The following is a 15000-nucleotide window of genomic DNA, read 5'->3' on the forward strand; positions in this document are numbered from 1 at the left end:
TACCATTAAGCTACTGACATTCATTATTCTAAATGGCAAAATATTTCATTGTCGACCAGTTCACATTTAGTTAAGGTTTATACACACTGGAGAGGAGAGGCTGCCATTGAAGACAGTCCTATGAACCTACAAGTTAAATAGTCAAGGCAACCAAAAATGGGAAAAAGTGAATTAGTGAAACAAATTGAGGTGGTAAACTACAAGTTTAATCTGGAAAAACTGAGAAGTGTATGCAATGTGGCTGAGAAAGGAAAGTGAACAGAAAGTGTAACTGAGCTTGCAGACATTTTTAAAAACAGATATTGCTAATTAGTCTTCACATGCGGGGATACACTGTCTTCACCTGCGGGGATACACTGTCGTCACATGCGGGGATACACTGTCGTCACATGCGGGGATACACTGTCGTCACATGCGGGGATACACTGTCTTCACATGCGGGGATACACTGTCTTCACATGTGGGGATACACTGTCTTCACATGCGGGAATACACTGCCTCTGGAAGAAAGCAGTTTTGTTGATAGACTGCTTTCAAAAATGGTGCAATTCATGCAAAGAAGGTCTATGAGCTGAATGGTAACCCCTACAAGGAAACTGGACAAGTCAAATTCATCAAAACTTCAACATCTGCAACATTTTTACATACATGGCTGCTCTACTGCAATATCACATTTGTCTGAGCCACGTTTCACCTTTCCTGTGTGTTTTCTCTTCTTGCCAATGTTATGTAACTAAGGTGTCAGCACAAAAGTAGGGTAACAAAGTCCTTCACACTTGGGTCTGGGGCCTGCCACCTATAAAGCAGAATGTTTAAAAAGTGATTCTACCTACAGTCCTGGAAAATGTTTCTTTCAATGAGTTTGACTCATCCCATATTCCTACAGGGAGTTTGTATTAGATAACTGACAGTGGATTATTCCTGTAAGTATGTTTGGGAGGCCTTCCTTTTTTAGAAAATTGAATCTCATGCATAGATTGTATATATACCAAGGAACAAAAGGAAACTTCAGGGTCTTGGGTATTGTTTCTCTAGATCTGTTCTGTTTCCCCAAACATAGCATGCTTTTTTAGACGGCAACATTGTGTTCACAGTACTCAGGAGTGACTTACTTGTAGTATTCCAAAAACTGCAAACAAATTATTAACAGAAGCTATTAAACAGTGTTAGCAGCATAGCAAGCAGCATACCTGTCTTTGATGCTGTAAAGATCAGAAGCCTGTGAGTTCTATCCCTACCACCACTGCCTGCATTTAGTTCCAGCTCTGATAGTTTAGTTTAAGGGGAAATTAAATGCTATGTTTGAAATGAGGCATTAAATCAATGTCCCACCTACAGAGTGTTTCCTCAGTTGTGGAATATCAATAAACAGAATGCTATCAGCACATGACACAGAAGAGTGTTCATCTCGCCAATGGTTTATTCATCTAAAGACATGCATGTGAAAAGTCCGCTTGAAAAGCCAATCACCCCAAAGTTAATGAGCAGCGCACTTAATCATTCAGTCAGGAAAGCAAATTGCAAACCAAAATCTCATTATACTTCTTCTTTGCTAAAAAAAGTCGCATTTTTCAATTTAAAGTACCCTAGTAGTTTCCCTTATAAGTACAGTCAGGAGTCTATTGGCATTTTTCCTCCTTAGCTGGTGTATTCACAGTAAATGGTGGTAGGAAGGGGGCAACCACAATCACAGCACTTACCTCAGTGGAAAGCAGCTCTGGAATTACAGCAAGGATATCAAATGTTCTAGGCACTGGTTCCTCAACACAGACACCCCCTTAAATGACCCATGTAGCATCTCCACATGCGGCCTGCCACAACATCTATGATCTATAACAGAGCTCCAAGTGTTTCCTTAACTTTCCCAGGTGACCATCTGCATTCACCCCGATAATATTTTACTAGAATTGTCTGTTCCACTGCAAACTGTTATGCTTCTTGGGAAGCCCCCTTGTTTCAGTTGTTGGTCTTGCACACATTTCCAGTAATTGGGCACAAGAAGGTCCAATACAGAAGAATGCAGCACATAACCCATGAATAACATAGCAGGTAAATGGCTAACTGCTATGTACATAGTACTGCCTTACATTTTTGCTCTACTATGTCTCATATGATCGTCTTATGCTAACATCTGAGTAACCTGACTATTACTTGCATGTAATTTACTGTCTCTATTATCTGTTAACTATAAAATTGTATATCTTGGAGCTTTTCTCCCCGGGCCTCTGCTGAAAAAGGACTTGTATCCAGTCGGACTTTCCCGGTTAACAAATGTAAAATAAAATAAATAAAAATATGCCAACAGGAAGATTCTCGGGTACTGTTTATTTATTCTCACATTTACTTTTGTTGGCATGCATTAGTTCTACCAAGTATATCCTATTTTCAGGAAAACAGAAGTGGTATTCCTATTAACTATGGGTAACTTGTTCAGAATAATGGAGAAATATTAGGTAAGAAACTACAACTCAGATGTAGAAAATATTAGTGAAAACTATGAAAGAGAACATCTTTTTTTAGTTAAAGGTAGAGATATAGAGAAAACTTTGGTTTTATTGAGAGAAGTTATGAGTTGGTTAGATATAGTTTAATTGTTTGTTTGGAGAGGTATTATAATATCAGAGGCATTTCATTAATGTGTCTCATTCAGTTTTGAGGCAAATTCTTGATGCTTATAACATAAGGAGATTTATGCACATAGTTTATAGTAATGCATGGGTTATTATGGAACTTAATAGTGAATTAAGGAAAAATGTAATTATGCTGAGTGGTTTAAGATACAGCTTTCTTAAGGCCAATTATTCACTGCTTCAGTGTTTGTTAAACCAAGATTATCAGCCTATTGTAAATCTTCAAAAAGCTCACTACCTGTAAGTATTGGGGTCATACAACCTATTACCCACCCACTCATCCAACTATTTCTTGAATACTATTAAACTACTGGCATTCATTGTTCTAAATGGCAAAATATTCCATTAAAGACTAGCTCATACCTGTCAACTGTACAGATTTTCACAGAATGTCCATATTTTTGCCTTAGATGTTTGGCCCATTTTTCATAAAATTGTGGCTGTCTGGCAAATTAGTGTCAAATCATTAAAGATTGAAGTTAGAAAATAATGACAGACATTTGAGTTTTAGACGTCATACCCTTCAGAAAGTTCATGCTAATTCAAACGTGTTATTCTATCAACTTTCTAAGTTTGTAAGATCAATATTTCCAAATTGTCCCTATTTGTACCACTTTTTTATGGCTTTGTAGAGATTCCTTACTCTAAGAGGTTGAGAGGTATGGCTAGCTCAACATTGAAAAGATCTCTTTGAATTTAGTGTTCTAGCTTGAGACTATCAAAAAAACAATGTTGCTCCTGGTATCTATCATCTGAGTTTTTATTTCAACTCCTAAGTTCACAGCAAGGCTATCATTATGAATAAACTTGTAAATTAGAATTACATCACCCCTTATAAACCTATAATTAACAATATACAAGGAAAGTCTAACTAATCTCTTCTGATAGTCCAATTCCTTTGTTTGTGCTATCCATCCAGTGTAACACTTCCGGACACTTTATAGCCATCTCAGTTGACAGAAATCATAAGAACAAAATGTGGCACAGTATTAAATGTGTGACCTCACCAGACTTATAAAGAAGAAGTAGGACAGAGATATTCATGTTGTCAATTGTACAACATATGTCTTTGACAACAGTAACATCTCCTGATCACAGCTTTTAAGTTATCTTCAAAGGTAAGACCGCAGTCACCCACTATCCTTAAGTCCTTTAGCAAGATCATACTGCTCAAGAAAGTGCAATTCAATGCGTAGGATAAGTAATGCTGTTAGGACCAAAACAACCAATTTTACTTTTACTAGCATTAAACTCAATACATTTACTTTGTGGCCAATATGTGAAACATTCAGAAAGCTTTGTAATCTGATTTGATCTTGCAACGTCATTACAATGGCACCACCTTTAGTGTCATTTAGTGCCTGTTCAGAGGCAATCTGTGCCTGACGTATAAAGCCATGTCCAACCCGGAATTAATGGACATGCTGCACCTCAGAAGATCCAAATCCCATCGAGCTACGCGCTCGAGAGACTTGAACCTCAGCACTGAAATAAATAGAACATGCTGGAGGGACAGATTCATAACCCAGAAGCTCCCTTCACTCTGGAATAAAATCCCAGTCCAGGTTAGGCAGAGTCCCTCATTGACTCTCTTCAAGAGGAATCTTGATGAGTGGATGGGAGATCGTAGGTTTACCCCGGGTATCACTTCTGTGTCACTGTTAGACAGAGGCACAGTAAACTAACCTCGAAAAAGGGCATAGCAAAATTAATTTAAAATGGGTGGCGAAAGCCAAACACATTCTGGCTAGGCTTATAAATGCCCTAGGGCAGATAGCCTAGTATGAACCTATGAACCTATTAGCAAATTTGCTGACCCAAATCTTACCACTAGCCAGAAAATCAGGCATAAATATAGAGAACAGACATGAACATGGAGAACAGCCCAGAACAGACCCCGGTGGTACACCCACTCCCAAGTTCTTATTGACAGAAAATGCACCCTTAATTCTAACCCTAGAAGATCTACATTTCAATCATTCTCTTACCCATCTGATAATGCAACAGTTACATTTTGCCCTTTTTATTGTTGTCAATAAGTGCTAATAAGGAATAAAATCAAAGGCTTTCACAAGATCAAGAAATATAGCTTCAACTGAAAGTCTAGTCCAAGGCTTCCCAAAACATTTGGTAAAAACGATGTGCCTACCATGAAGCCATGTTGGCTAATATCAAGACCAGAATATACAGTCTTTACTATATAATCACACAGAATGCATTCAAAGCAGTTGCCTATTATACAGGTAAGGCTAATTGGTCTACAATTATAACCAGAAGTATGAAAATGCCCTTAAACATGAGCACAACAATAGCTTCCTTCCAAGATTATGAGACAAATCCCTGAGCAAGGGAGTTCTGAAAGAGGTATAACAAGATAGGCAGCAAAAACTCAACTACCTTTGATGTAAAAAAATAAGCAGACCATCAGGACCAGATGCAGCGTTAGGTTGAATAAATCTGATGACCTTTGATAACAAAGTCAGTAATAGTAGGAACTCCATCATATCCATTGGGCAAGCCAACATTAAAGTCAGGATTTGATGTATTTTTATACCCATAACGTTTGTCTGCAAAGAGGTTTCCTAGTAAGTTAGAGGCAGTCACTGGAGTCCCATTTTGTTCTAACTGTATATCTGATTGTTATACTTTTGTAGGTGTTTAAATAAAGCTTTCGACTATCAGCTCTAAAAGCCACTACACTTTTTCAATAGTTTGCTAGCCTGCAACAGTTTCCTAAACCCATGCCTTGACTTAAATCTAGTATTATTCTCCAGATTTGGCACCCTTTTATAAGCATCCCAGTAGTGAGTAGTCTTCCCTCTTTCTTTTTCCAATTCGTAAGACCACCATGCACATTTACTAACAGTCCTAAGAGCATCCACAACTGGGACATATTTATGCAATAAGTTATTAACACATTAATAGAAAATATCCCAGGACTCAAAAGACATATTTATATTTAGGTTGTTTTCCCAATATTATGTTTTTATCTCATTTGCAATTCCTGTGTAGTCAGCTTTATAGAAGTTTCTATTTTCACTTAAATATAAAGAAACACCCTTCAATTTCTTTAACTTAATCTTCCAAGAGACATACACGTGATCAAATCCATTAAATTCAGACAGAAATCTACAACTTTCAGTATCAAGATGCTTCATCACTCAAATTACAGCCAAGATGTTTCCCTTCTTAGTTCGTTTATCTACCAATTGCATGTAGCCACACCTTTTACTGTCCCATTAAACAATTTTTGTCACCTGATAAATAAAAGAAATCCATACCTGGGGCATTTAAATCACCAGAAATCACTTCAGTCACTTAAAATAAATTTATGCAAGGTCTTAATATTTATCTATTTATTTTATTTTACATTTGTTGACCGTGACAGTCCGTCTGGATACTTGTCCATTTTCAGCGGAGCATGGGGTGAAAAGCTCCACACATACATAGAGAAAAAATGTTACATTAAACAAGTTAAAGCAATGTTACAGATGCAATACATGGGATAAAAGTAATTCATTCTGTCATATAAATCTGATTTGTTATATCTCGTGTATTTTATTGTGTATATATATATATATATATATATATATGTAACAATTAGGAAGCAATGTAGGGGTGGTCAAAAGACCTCTTTAGCACATGTTTATATTGCCAGAGTTAGCCAGGATTAGAGCAAGGATATAGCCATTGCCTTTTAAAGTACTGTTTTAGGTTTTTTTTTTAATTGGGTTAGAACGGGTTCTGAAGTAAGCTCAGCAGGAACTGAGTTCCATATTTTACCAACAGAGTTGGCATATACAGAGCCTCCAGATGAGTTGTTGCTTTTGTGGATTTGGACTAGTAATTTGTTGGATAAGCGAAGTGTCGTGAGGTTGCTGTAAGGGGTGATAATTTTTGTAACTACGGGTGTGCTTTCAGGTTGGTTGAGAATTTTATGTGCTACTATTAGCTGATTGTACTGAAGTTGGATGAGCAATTCTAGCCACCCTCGATTCTTTAGGTTCAGACAGTGGTGTGCTCTGTATGCTGCTCTAGTGGCAAATCTAGCAATGTAATTAAAGCAGCTAGAGAGTTTATTAAGGTCAGATTTACTCAAGTTCATGAAGAGAGGGGATGCATAAAGGAAGGTGGAAAGTAGATGTGTACGGGCAATTACCGCCCCAGGTAATGGAGTGAGGAAAGGTTTGATCTTGTACAGTGAGCCAAGTTTTTAAATATTTCATTTTTTTCTGTTCCCTGGGAGAGTGCGCAATATAAAAGGGCAACCTTTCATAAATAATTACATAATTTTATACTCACATTTATCAGTCTGGATCCTGAGCCTTAAAGATAAGCATTGATGGCAAACTCTGCTTAATATATACTGAAACTCCTCTACCTTTTTTAACAATCCAAAAAAATGATATTTAAAAAACCCAGGCAAATCTATGGGTTGATTAGAATCAGACAACTATGCGTCCATGGTTAACATATGATAGACATCACCCATTATCCTTGCTTCATCATCATCACCAGTAGCAGCATCAACTCTATTTTTCTACATGAGGACTGAGGTGTTGTATTAACTGTCATCATCTTTTATTGATTCAGTGCCACTCCTCTACCTTCTTTGACAATTATGCCTGACTGTCACAGGTCTTCTCTCATACAATCAATCAATCTCTGGCTGGATGCTCTCATTTCCTCTTGCAATCTTGCCTTCTTGTCTCTCCCCAAATCATCTTCACCAGAGTGTCTTCTACTTTTCTGCATGTGTCCGAACTACCTTAATCTGTTTTCTTTGACCTTTTCAGCAAATGGTGCTCGTTTGATTTCTGCTCTGATGTTCTCATTTCTTTCTTTGTCCTATACTGAGTATACTACTATCTATCTCAGGCACTTCATCTCCATCACCTCAAGCTTCTTCAACTGCTCTTTCTTCACTGCCAAGATTTCTGTACCATACAGTAGCACTGGTCACACCACTGTTTTGTAAACCTTATGTTTCAACTTCTTTGGCATTGTTCTGTCACACACTACCCTTTATACTCTGTGCCATTTGGCTTCAGCCCTCTGATTTTAGCTATGACTTCCTCATTCAAACTTTTCTTCTCCTCAACTGCCCCATTGAGATACGTAAAGCTATTTATCTGTTTCACTATTTTTTCTTCTATTTCATCTGTAAGCTTCTTCTAATTTCCCACATTTGCTGTCATGATGACTGTCTAGTCTGTATTCTGTTTCATCCCATGTGCCTTCAGTTTGCATTCCACTTCTCAATAATTTTCTGACGTTCGTATTCAGAATCTGTCTGTAATGTCATATCATCTACATATAGTAGCTTTGTTGATCTGTCCCCTATGATCTGTTTGTTAATGTAGACCATCACCAGTACGAACAACAGTGGGCTCAGAACTGAACCCTGATACATTCCAACTCCCACTGTTCGAACACTGTTTCTACCTGTGTCATTGGGTCCTTGTACATAATCTGCACTAATTCAACCAATGTTTCCTGGACTTTGTACCATCACAGGACTGCCCAAATATCTCTCTTAGAACCTTGTCATGTGCTTTTACCAAGATTAGGAATGCCCAGTTGGACTCTATCATCTCTTGCTTCTTCTCAGTTGTGTGTCTCACTGCAAACCTCAGGTCATTTGTGCAGCATCCTACTCTAAATTCAAACTGTTCATCTCCCATCTTACTTTGTACTACTCTATGTATTCTTTTATCCATCACCCGCCCCAGCATTTCCATGCAGTGTGACAGGAGTATGATACCTCTATAGTATCCACAGTAGTGAATTTCCCCTTTGCTCTTGTACACTGGCACTAGAATGTTTATTCGCTGGTCATCTGGGATATGCTCTTTTCTCCATACTACCATGAGTGCCCCACAGAGCCATTTCTCCCCTAACTCACGCAGCATCTTGATCATATCTGCAGTGACCTCATCTGAACCTTTTACTTTCTCTGACTTCATTTTTCTTTGTGCTGTTCTTACTTCTTCTAGAATGGACTTTTCTTCCTCTTTCAATGTAGGCTGTGTGTGGGGTAGAACAGCTTAAATGGGGTTTACTTTATTCAGGAGCTGCTGGAAATGCTTCTTCTATTTGCCCTTGACGTCCTGTGGACTAGCAGGCAGGTTTTTGCTGGCATCCCTTATGAAGGGTGTCTGATGTCTGTCTTCTTTATCTTTCTGTCCATTTCTATCTTACCTTTGCTTCAAGATCTAAAAACTTATTAAGACTTCTTGCATTAACCATTAACTGATTGGAAACTTCACAGGAGTTTCTTCTTATCAGTTTTCCTACAAAAAGTTTCACCAGTTTCCTAATCTTACTGGCTGGGAATTTATTACCATGGTGACTCAACTGTAGCTTGTCATTGCTGACAAAATACTTTCTTTGGGAAGGCATACCTTCCAGTGAAGATTCAAAATTCCCTATACCATATTTAGTAAAATTTCCCAATATCAAGATGCTGGAAGAGTATTGCAAAACTATAAATGTCAAAATTCTTGATTAATGAAATTAAGAGATATTTTTCTAGCTTCCTCCACAGACTTGTCCTTATTTCTTCTACTAGCACTTTGTTCTACTTACAATAACCACTGTGTCATAATTAGCCATTTTGAAAAATTATGTTGCTAATGAGATTATGAAGTCTTCCATTTCAGCAAGAATGCTAGCCCAAAATATAAAAAAAGTAAGACTTAATAAATATATATAAGGAAACAGGAAAAATAAAAGAGAACAAACAAAAGCTCACACTCACAACTGCTCGTCACATGAGCACAATTTATACATAACCACCCCTTCAAGACAATTGAATAGAAGAAAGATTGGCCCAGGGAAGAAGTAAAAGCACTTCAAAAACAAAGTTTTAGACAGTGAACTTTACTGTTTGCAGTCAAAAGCCGATTTCCACACTCTAGCTCCTAAATGTATTCCTTGATTTATTAATGAATGCTTTAATTAAAAAGGTAAGGGGTTTAAATAGAAATAAAGGATAGGTAATAGGGGATAGGGTAAAAATACTGGAAGCTTTGAGCTATGCAAATGTTCAAATACAAATAGCATAAGATAGGACTGAGGTGCCCAAAGTCATAAACTTGATGACATTTTATTTTTGAAAATCAAGTTTAGTTGTGAATACGGACAAGTGTAAGGGGTGAAAAGAAAAGCAGTTTTGGTTGGAAATGGTATTAAGAATTCTAGCATACAGAAATTGGCAAATATAAATGAAAATAATATACTTAAAATACTGATAAATGTGTGCTATCTTATTTTCAGGCAGTTCAATCTTTGGGCTATTGGCTCCGATCAGATCTGACCTCAGCACTTTTAAGATGCAGATCCATGGCTCTGACATTCACCCTACCCATAATTCCCTCCATTTCCCCAAAATACCTCATATCAAGTTTGCCTCCTCATAGTCAGAAAAGTATGCAGTGATCATTGACCAGATCATAAGCTAGACTATAACTGGCCATAAAAACGAAACAGCAGTCAAGGGCTGTTCTTTGCCAAGGTCTCTGGTGAGGCCCACCCACTCAAAAAAGGAGCACCATGTGACTATTCCACAAGAGGAAAGAAGGGATGGATGTTGAACCAGATGAAAACAAGACAACACAGATCTATTGTTATGGTAAGTACATAAATTTCACATTCCAAGTTGTCTGTTTTCTTCCAATGTAACCACTGGGACAGATTCCCAAGCTATCAAAAACAACTTGGAGATTTCAAAGGATATTCCTGATAATGGTGGATGCACATGATCCTAACTGTATATTCAGCTAGCAGCAAGGTATGCACATGGACAGTGGACCAAGTGGCTACAGCATAGATCTCTTCAATAAGAACTCTGCACATAAAGCTGGTGGAGATAACGATAGCCTTTGCAGAATGAGCCTTTGGTTTCTTGCATAAAGATAGTCCCACCTTATCATAGACAAAGATTATACAGTCAGAAAGCCACCTAGATAGAGTGGCACTTCATACATTGTGGCCCAGTTTTGATTTAGAGCAAGTGACAAACAGCTGATTAGATTTGCTAACATCTTTAGTATTGTGTAGATAAAATCTAAGCTGTCTGTGAACATCTAGCAAATGTTAGGTATATCCTTTATCAGGAAATCTTGGGAAGAATACTGGCAGACTGATAGCCTGATTATGGTTCATTTTGGATGCCACCTTTGGAAGGGAGATTAGATTATTTCTCAAAGACACTATGCCCTTATGGAAGATCATATATGGAGGTTTACAGGATAGTGCATACAACTTGAACATTTTCCTTGTGAAAGTAATAGCCACCAGAAAAACTGTTTTCCAAGAAAGGAATTTTAAATCTACTGTGGCTGCTGGTTCAAAAGGAACATGAGTTAAGGCCTGCAGTTATGTCCTGTGGAGAAGCTGGGTCCCTTAGAGGGGGTCTCCATGAAAGTTGCCCTCCAGAAAGGCCATTTAAATCTTTAATGAAGCTATGGCAGTTTGAAATTGGAAACGGTTGATAACTGAACTCTGACTGTTGAAAAACTAGAGCCTTTCTGGAAAAAGGTCTGACAAGAAGTTCAGGATGGAAGGAAGAGTGTTGAAAAAGGATGTATTTCCTCAGAAGATGCCCAAATAGAGAATCATTTCCACTTGCTAAGATGAACTGTCCAAGCATTTTGCTTTTGTGAAACTGAAAGAACATAAAGCAATCTAGCACCTCTGGCCACTGTTAGAACTGGAGGAATCATGCGGTTACTTTCAAGATATTTAATCCTGGAGAGGCTGACTGGATGGGTGACTTAGGAGGTCTGGATGGAAATCCAACATCAAGGGTGGATGTACTAGTTGAGGTCAAAGGAAGAGGAACCAAACTTACCGGAGCCAAAAGGGAACAATGAGGATTACTTTGGCCTTGCATCTTCTGGCTTTCTGAATAAATTTTGTTATCAGTGGAATTGGGCGATAGGCATACAGAAAACCCAGGGGCAAACTGTGGACTACACCATCTATCAGTAACTGACTCTGGGAAGGGATCAAGGCAAAGTAACTGCTGTACTTGTTGTTTAAGTTTGAAGCAAAAAGACTGCAGCAAGGTTGGCCCCTCTAACTAAAGATTTGAGTTGCCACTACTTGATTGAGTGACCACTCATGAGGAAGAAGAACAGCTCTACACAGCTTGTCCACTAGAATACTGAATTCCCTAAAATGTGTATTGCTATGAGGAAGTGATGAGAAGACTGGAGCTACACAGCTTGTTCACTAGAATATTGAAGTCCCTGAAATGTGTATTGCTAAGAGGAAGTGATGAGAAGACACTGCCACATTCTCATGGCTTCCAGCAAAGTAGATATGTGCGGGTTCCTCCTTTTTTATTGATGTACCAAACTTCTGTCATATTAGCTGTTTGGATAGAAAGCACACCCTCTGGAAGGAAATGTCAAGCAGAGTGCCTCTTTGGCCCTCTTCAAAAGGAATCTTGATGATTGGATGGGAGACAGGAAATTCTCCACGGGGATCATGCCAGTTGCCTTGCTATACAGGGGTCCAGGGAAGTAAATATTGTGGGAAGAAATAGCCAGGGAATTGTTATGGCTAGGCTTCTATAGGCCCTAAAAATGGTGCTTGGCTTAATAAACTGGCATTGAGTAAAAGGGCACTATGGGAGTGGACAAGGATTTAGTTCATGAAAACACCAACCAGCAGACTGTGGCAAACAGAATAATTTTAATGTAGTGCTAAAAAGCACATAACAAAGAGAGTGTTAAGCAAACCAGTTTCGGCTTAGACAAAGCTAGCTTTCTTCAGTACATACATAAGCACTCAGATAGATGTATCAATAGTAGAAAGTATTTTCTGGCAAGGGTAGAGGGTAATGCTCTCTGCTGGGTTGAAAACTGGGGAGCACTATAATTTCTGTCCAGTATGTGGGTCATAAAGTAGAGCTACTAGAGCAATCATTTTTTGAAATCAGGAATTGAACCCTTGGGGTTAAAAGTAGAATACAAATGGTCTTTCAGCTTTTCCCAGTTAGGGGTCACCACAGCAGAACTCCAGTCTGCTAATGATTGGCAGTGAATTTTTATGGTGTTGAGTTGCCAGCCTGGTGACCAACCTTCAAAGAAGGCACACGCTCGCACCTACCTGCATGTCTTTAAATTCACTCGACCGCAGAGAGGACATGCAGACTCCACACAGAAGGTGATCCAGCCAAGAATCAAATCGGAGAACCTCTTGCTGTGAGGCGACAACGCTAACTGTTGCACCACCACAGCCACCACCGCAGCAGGTTAAAAGTAGAATGTGTAATAGCAATTAAACATATGTCAAGGAAACAGTTTTATGTTTCATTTAAAACTGAAAGGGATCTAGGCTTTGTATCAGACAATATAATAGTTGTCATAAGGATTCCCCACTGTATGGCTTTCAATTTATGGAGTTGTTTGCCTACAATAAGAGGTAGAAACATACAATTTCAAGCTGAAATTTTGGAAGAGTAAGTTTTCATGACCATTTGTTGAACTTTGTATGTCTAAGCAAACATGAAAATAAGATATGATACAAATGTTTAACTGCAGAATGGGAATAGAAGATAATTAAAAGTAGTTAGAAAAAGGTGTCATTTAGACAAAACCATTATGGTTATGGCTGTGACAATGGGAGGCATTGCCAGCTATGCAAGGAGAAGTAAGGCAGTGGATGTGTAACATATGCCAGCACAGCTAGCTGGAGTTTTGTAAAAAAAATTATATGTCATTTTTATATCAAACTGATTTGTACAGATGCTTGTGTTGAAAAATGTATTTGTAAAGCTGTTGATGTTAAAAATGTACAGTGTACCCTGCTGTACAGAAAAAGAAAAATACATGTACTGTTGTAACTGTTTAAATGCATCTGTTTTAACACAGGATACTAGAACAGAAGAGGTTAATCTCAATCCACCTAACTTTGAAAATAGTTTGAAATTTAATTACCAGGCTTAGGACATAAAGATTGTATCTTACAGTTTTTAATGCAGCAAGAGACAAAAATTGTAATAGCTTTCTGCACTGTCTTTGGGATGAACTAATTGCTGCTCTAGAAGGGTGGAGGTTTGAAATTGTTTTATGACTTCCAGGAACTGCAGCAGATCTTAGCAAGGCTCTGTGTGCATTATTGACACACATATGCTAAATCCTAACAGCTTCTAGCCAAGGGGGTAGCATTGGAACCAGAAGTCAGATGACCAGATATTTGTGATGCCAATCTGTAATCCATCACGAAAAATGATGTTTTAATACTAGGTGAGATTGAAGTTTCATTGCAGTCTGTTTTTGGAACCTGACAGAGAAGGACCCCACACAAAGTTCATTATGCCTTGCCCTAGTAAGTGACAGGGAATAGTAATTCCTTAGATCTGTCAGGAAAATATAGTAAGATTAGTTAAGTACTGTTTTTCTGCATCTGTGCGAATCTCTTTGTCTGTGTTATTGTAATATTCCCTGTGATTGAAACTCTGGTGTTTTCTGTAAACAGATGTGTAGCATGTTCATGTTATTTTCTTATTTATTATTAAATATATATAAACGTTTCATTGTGGCTAGTCTTTTAGGGAATATTTTAATCTCTGAGAGTACTTACATATATTTGATGACAGCTCTGGCCACTCCTAAAATCCCTGCAATTGGTCAAACTACCATCTGTATTAATATTAATTCCACTAAGTATAATTGGGTACCCTTGCAAGATCCTTACAGTAGCTGGCTTTGGAGTGTCTGATGGTGGCGCAACTACCTTATAGTCTGGGCAGAAAAGGACGTAGCTAGTAAATCTGTGCCAGCCTTTCCCAGGTGTGTCAACTATTTGGAGCAGGGACACAAAGCACTGGCTTCACAGAGAGGGTGCTGGAGAACTTTGCTTGGACACTCAGCTGAGTTCTCAACTCTATAGCTGTGCAAGTGGGGAGTCTTATTGGTGACATGGAGGGAGACAGATAGAGAAATCCAGACCCTGGACTGAATGTGTTTTCTGTGTGCTCTTAAGGGGAAATTGTGCTTGATGCAGAGAGCTGCATCTGGAAATACTGGGTGTATCCATTTTTGTTCCACGTGAACATCCCTCTCCAGTGTCGATAGTAAGGTTCAGGCTCCTTGATTACTGGCCCATCACAATTGCTATAAGGAGTTGTACATTACAGGAGTTAGTTTCTTTAGTGCTTATATGTAAATGGGATGGATATTTGGTACTCTCCTGTGCTAAATAAGCATGTAGATTCTGCAAAAGAAAAAGCCAATTTAGACAGATATCTAGGCATACAAGATGAAGAAATACAGATATTTTTGGCTGTACTATTCATTAAAAGAGATACAAGTAATTGCTTAATTTTGAAAATAAAAACAAAGATATTGTTACAGAT

The 15000-nt window shown here is 38.2% G+C and overlaps 1 protein-coding gene across 2 annotated transcripts in view; it reads right to left on the reverse strand.

Annotated features, from left to right (window-relative positions):
* The window catches only part of MEST, a 425711-nt gene that overhangs the window by 301641 nt on the left and 109070 nt on the right, over positions 1-15000 (reverse strand). The gene's annotated exons all lie outside the window — the stretch shown is intronic.

The sequence above is a fragment of the Protopterus annectens genome, chromosome 11.part0 (genome assembly GCF_019279795.1).
Source record: "Protopterus annectens isolate FY-2018-M chromosome 11.part0, PAN1.0, whole genome shotgun sequence".
NCBI classification, from domain to species: Eukaryota; Metazoa; Chordata; order Ceratodontiformes; family Protopteridae; genus Protopterus; species Protopterus annectens.